This window comes from Orycteropus afer, unplaced genomic scaffold (genome assembly GCF_000298275.1).
Source record: "Orycteropus afer afer isolate SDZICR_OR568_19922 unplaced genomic scaffold, OryAfe1.0 scaffold00023, whole genome shotgun sequence".
NCBI lineage: Eukaryota > Metazoa > Chordata > Mammalia > Tubulidentata > Orycteropodidae > Orycteropus > Orycteropus afer.
The window spans coordinates 5,896,821-5,903,291 of record NW_006921610.1 but is presented as its reverse complement, the minus strand read 5'-3'; the positions used below and the strand labels follow the sequence as shown (position 1 = coordinate 5,903,291).

General features: G+C 38.3%; 1 pseudogene; it reads left to right on the top strand.

The window, feature by feature from the left end:
• Positions 1–5,107: 5,107 nt before the first annotated feature.
• Positions 5,108–5,822, top strand: LOC103192028 (annotated as a pseudogene).
• The last annotated feature ends 649 nt before the right edge of the window (positions 5,823–6,471 follow it).

The following is a 6,471-nucleotide window of genomic DNA, read 5'->3' as shown; positions in this document are numbered from 1 at the left end:
TTTTTTTTTCCTCCAAATGATTTTGAGTTTTGTTCCATATTGTTCTCCCTCTCTATCAAGGATCTCCTACATAGATCCCCTTCCAAGTGGATGACAGTGGTAGCCGGGCACCATCTAGTTCTTCTGGTCTCATAGTTGTTGTATATTCCTCCACTTTTCAAAAGTTTGCTTTACCCCATTTCACTTTTAGGAAAGACCTACAGTAGTACCTGTTTCAGCTAACAAAAAAAAAAAAAAAAAAAAAAAAATCCAAAGAGGATTACTTTTTTTTTTACTGCAAGCTGCTTGAGGTGGCAGTGTGCACCCCAAGCAGCAAGAGTAGCATCACAAAGCTCCTTCCCTGGGAACTGCACTCAGAATCTGAGCATCAAGCCACCATAGCTCTGAACTGTGTCTGAGAACCCTGTGTGGTAGTGTTATTTTATATTTCATGTGTTATTTGACATGATTTGGTAGGTTATTTTGGGAGTCTAGGAATGCTCAATTTTTCTCCATGAATAGTAATTTCTTCTTTGCTTTGCTTCATTTTGGTTTATTAAAAGTTTCATAGGAACACTCTACTTTTGGGCAGCAGGGAAAACTATTGTCTACTGCCTGCTCAGCACAAGTCCAGGTGAAATACCATTCATCTACCTATAAATGATCAAAGATCAAAGAAACAGATGCCACCTAGTGGGTCAATAGTCTCAAGTGCATCCCATATATACTTTGAGTCTAGCTCCGCTTTATAATTACCCAGATATAAGTATGTTAAAGGTACTGTGGTATATTATGTTCAACACATTCTGGTGATAGTTTTTCCATTAACTAGCTGTTTTATATTAGGAGTTCTGGTGGTATAGTACCTAAGGCATTTGATTGCTAACCAGAAGGCTGATGGTTCAAACCCACCAGCCACTCCTTGGAAGGAAGGTTGGGTAATCTACTTCTATAGTGATACTGCCTTGGAAACCCAAGGAGGGGTCACTATGAGTCAGATGCAACTCGATGACAGTGAGTGAGTGAGTGTGATCTGTATTACATTAGGTAAGATCTCTATATGTCTTAAATTATTTGCTGTTCATGATCACTTATAAGAACAAATTCCAATTGTGGTCTAACTAATGCAAAGCCACCCACGAAATCCAACATTTACACTTTGAAATCTTGACATAGAGCAGAACCCAACACTAGGAAACCAAACAGTTTTTGGAAAATGACCATAAGTCTTGGTAGTTTTCAAATCATCTCTAGCAAGTCACCAAAAGAAGCATGGTATCTGCTTAGACTTTCGTCTGATAGATGGTAGTTAGCAAAAATGTTCACTAATCCTATGTGTACTAAAGAGTGTGTTATGTGTAACATCTCTTTTGAACTAGACCACATGCCAATTAAAATCTTTCCCATTAGAAAATAAAGTAAAATATGACAACTGCTAAATCTCATTTTGTACCCCTGTGATGTTTTAGATAATGTTCTAGTTTCTCCAAATGAGTTTAAAACTCAAAAAACTCATTGCCATTGAGTCAATTCCAACACATAGTGACCTCCATTGGGTTTCTGAGGTGATAAATCTTTACAGAAGCAGATTGCCCCATCCTTCTTCTGCAGAGCAGCTGGTGGGTTTGAACCATCAGTCTTCTGGTTAGCAGTCAAATGCCTTAGGCACCACACCATCAGAGTTCCTTTCAAATGAGTTTGGTAAGTTAAAATATGATCAGGCACATGAGTGCCATGTGCAGGAAATCTGTCTAAAGTCTAAGAGACCTGCAATTGATCTGCCTTCCTTGATGGAGGTATCACAAACCTGCTACTTAGTATATAGGATTTCAGTGAACATTTTTCACATATAGCATACCCATGTAAATAAAGCACATGTGTATATAATGTGCATAGTACACATAGGAAACTAACATGTAAGGGACTTGGGAAATTTGCCAAAAAAAAAAAAAAAACTATATTGCATATGTGTTATTTGCATAAAAATAAGGTGTATTCTCTGACCTTAAGAAGTTTGAACATAGGTTCTCCTTGTGCATACTACAAAATGTGATGAATCCTTTGCATTAAAAATATGGAAAGTCTATAACCCCCATGGAGGACACCCCAGGTTTGTGCATTTTTTTCTCTTTCAGTGCTGCCCAGTCTGGAAATAATTAGTAACTTGAAACAACTCAAGACAAGCCCTTCAGCCTAACCACAAGCTAAGCTTATCTTGATGTAGATGAAGGTTCTCTGTCTGCCAGGTTCATTCCACATGTCAATTAAGGAAAGCTGCTTATTATGGGTTTTTTTCCTCCTTATCTATCTAGTGTGGAGGCCAATCTCTTCATGTAACTGAAGCAGGTTCTGTCATCTCTGGAGGATTAAGAGCAGTTAAGCAGTAACCTTGGCCCATCTCCTGACTCTGAATTTTCCTGGTGTCAATCATCAGCTTTCTCTCCAAAATCATGCTTCAGATTCACCTCCTGCATGTCAATCTACCCGTAATCCCACCTAGGATCAATTATGTCTCTTTAAGAATGGGAGTCACTTTCATTCTTTGAAATGATTCAGGTACCAAGTAGATTTGATGGAAGAGGAGCCAATATTCCTGATATTGTGTCTTATTCGATTTTTTATGACCCTTCTTGAAGGTTGGAATCAGCAATTCCAACAAACTTGTGATTTCTTTGTGAAGAGCTATCCTCACTTTATACTCTACAAGAAATCTCTTTGTGTACTAAAAGCCAATTTTTATGTCATTCATCAGGATTGTTTTCTTCAAGCTAAATCATCCAACTACTTTGTACTCTCTTTTCCTTGTCTTTTCTATTTCCTTCTGTTTTCCTTTAAATCTTCTTATATCCTTTCTTTTTAAAGTGTGGATTCTGCAATCAAATATATTTGGGCAAAAAGAAAAAAATTAGATTAATTTGTCACTTGCAAACATTTCACTCCTACATATTCAAAAGTGTCATCTTTATTTTCTTAGCTCCAGTAGAAATTTACCAACACCAGACAAGTTTATAGTTCATTGTGACATTTCATTTCTTTCATCCTATACTTTGTCATTGCCCTTCTCATTTTCATATTTGGGTTTTTGTTCCACCACTTATCATCATGGATTTGTTCCTTGGCAGTAAAGAACAAGGAGTGGTGGCCACTTATCTGGGACTGGGACATGAAGACCATCAGAGCAGCAGAGATAATTCTTTAGACGTTATTAGTTATTTGTGGTTTGTTATTTAAATAATCTGAAGGGTAATTTTGTTATAGTGATGAAGAGGTGATTCATTCATAAATGTATAGTTCTTTGAAGGGTTTCCACATATATGACCCATTTGATTTTCATAACCTCAGTTGGAAATAGGCTAAGCAAGGCAACAAAATATTATCCACTTTTTACAAATGTAAAAATTGTGACATGGAATGACTAATGTCTTGCCTATTGTGACACTACCAACAGAAGTACAAATCACAATAGAAATCTAGGTTTTCTTACTCTCCGTCCAAATGCCATTTTCTACAACAGGGTTTTCTAATTTTTTTTCAGTGATTTCTAAAGGCTTCTCAGAGCCCACTCAATAGCCTGCTGCAAGAGAAGGAGCAGGCCAAATGACCAGGGTTTTATGTCTCAGTTATTGCTTCAGAGCTGGTCAGTTGTTACTGTGTGCTATTGAGTCAATTCTAACTCATACCGACCCTATGAGACAGAATAGAACTGCCCTATAGGATTTCCTAAGCTACACTCATTATGGGAGCAAATTGTTAGCTGTTTTTCTTTTTTTTTTTTTTTTCCTACAGCACAGCTGGTAGGTATGAACAACCAACCTTTGGCTAGGAACTGAGTATTTAACCATTGTGTCATCAGGGCTCTTAGAGCAGGTCTACCTACATCTATTTCATCAGTTGAGTTTCTGTTCAATCTTTAGTTTAAAATATTTATGTTTAAAAAGGTATACATTGCTCTGTTTCTAATGTAGCAGTGATGAAAAATACCTAGTCACTGATTTGAGGTTGTATTTTCTTTAACCCTCTTTTACAGCATAAAATTCTGATGCCTTACTCTTTTAATTTGTTGGGAGCTCTGGTAGCATAGTGGCTAAGGCACTTGACTGCTCACCAGATGGCTGGCGGTTCAAAGCCATCAGCCACTCCTCGGAAGGAAGGTTGGGCAATCTACTTCCGTAGTGATACTGCCTCGGAAACCCAAGGAGGGGTCGCTATGAGTCAGGGCTGACTCGATGGCACATAAAGACAACAACAACAACAACCATGCTACTGGTAGGTTTTCTTCACATTCTGGCTTACACAGGAACACAGCTATTACAAAAACGGCATTTAGTACTCTTTATAAAATGATGTCCTGTAATTTTTAAACTGTATATATAAATTTTTTTATGGCTCTGCCCAATATTCCACCAAAAAAAAAAAAAAAAAAAACACTCGACTACTGTCGAATTGTTTCCAACTCACATTGGCCCCTCCTTGGGTTTCCGAGGTGGTATCTCTATGGAAGTAGATTGCCCAATCTTCCTTCTAAAGAGTGGCTGGTGGGTTTGAACCTTCATACTTCTGGTTAGCAGTCAAATGCCTTAAGCACTATGCCACCAGAGCTTCCAATATTAAAGCAACTTTAATAGATTGGTTTTCATGCATAATATGCAAATATATCTGGTAGTTTATGTTCTATCTTGAAACAAGTAAATATTGCACTATTTATTAATAAATAGATGTTTCAATGATTTTTTAATGTATACTTTATATATGCAACACTATATCAAAAGATCATGAGGGTAGGGGGTGGTAGTGAAGGATGGGTGAATCCAAAGATGAAGAAACAAATGAAAACATAGGTGAATTTGGGATCATCAAATGTACAATCAGTTCCCACAGGCATTTCTAACTAGCAGTAGCCTTGCTCCAGGGTAGGTGATCACTCCTCAGAGAACAATAATGATGCAGTGAATATTGTTTCTACTGTTAATAAATATGAAATCAATTGAGAAAATGCATAGCTTTATACAAAAATGCATAAAGAGATAGCGCCGCTTGGACCGTTGGTGAATAAGAGTGTGTGGCAGGTTTTGGGTCTGTTGCAACCTAGACACTGCGTGCTAAGAGCCGAGCACGCGGGCTAGTCGTCATGTCGTGTTACGGGCGATACGGAGGAGAGACCAAGGTATATGTTGGTAACCTGGGAAATGGTGCTGGCAAAGGAGAGTTAGAAAGGGCTTTCAGTTATTATGGTCCCTTTAGAACTGTGGATTGCAAGAAATCCTCCAGGATTTGCCTTTGTGGAATTTGAAGATCCCAGAGATGCAGAAGATGCAGTGCAAAGACTGGATGGGAAGGTGGTCTGTGGTTCCCAAGTGAGAGCTGAATTATCAACAGGCATGCCTCAACGATCTCGTTTTGATAGACCACCTGCCCGATGTCCCTTTGATCCCAATGATAGATGTTATGAGTGTGGAGAAAAGGGACATTATGATTATAATTGTCATCACTATAGACAATGAAGAAGAAGCAGGTCAAGGTCTAGATCACATTCAAGATCCAGGGGAAGGCAATACTCTCACTCAGGTAGCAGGAGTAGAGGACACAGGTCAAGATCAGCATCTCCTCGGCAGTCGAGATCTGTGTCTCTTCGTAGATCAAGATCTGCTTCACTCAGAAGATCTAGGTCTGGTTCTATAAAAGGATCGAGGTATTTCCAATCTTGGTCAAGATCAAGATCAAGATCCAGGTCTCTTTCACCACCAAGAAGCAGCCGATCAAAGTCCAGATCCCCATCTCCAAAAAGAAGTCGTTCCCCATCAGGAAGACCGTGCAGAAGTGCAAGTCCTGAAAGAATGGACTGAAGTTCTCAAGTTCACCTTTTAGGGAAAAGTTATTTTGTTTACATTATTATAAGAGATTTGTGATGTCTGTAAAGTGTAACCTAGGAAGGGTGTATTTCAACCATCTAATCAAAATGGATCTGCATTATTACTCTGTAAATTCACAGCAGTAAGATAATACACATTTTTGTTGAATGTATTAATGTCCTATGATCTGAAATTGTGGGTTTTTATTTGGCACATTTAAATAAAATGTTTCTAACTAGAAAAAAAATGCATAAAGACACAAATGACACACTTAATACATGTTTTTATTGTTGGTTGTTGTCAATTCCGCTCCAGCTCTTGGTGACATTATGTTTAACAGAAGGAAGTGTTGCCAGTCCTGCACCATCTTCACAGTCATTTGTATGTTTGAATCCATTGCTGTAGCTATTGTGTCAATCCATCGCATGGAGGGTTTCCTTCATTTTTGCTGACACTCTACTTTTTTGAGTCTTGCCACATCAGCAAGGGATGTGTGGGTGTCTGTGGAGAGATGGGTAGCATCACAGGGATCTCTTATTTTAAACTATTTCCTCTACTGAGGCACCTAACAACAACAACAACAACACATCAGTAAATGAAGGTCCAAAGGCTTTGCCTCATCTGCATCATTAAAGTCAATTCT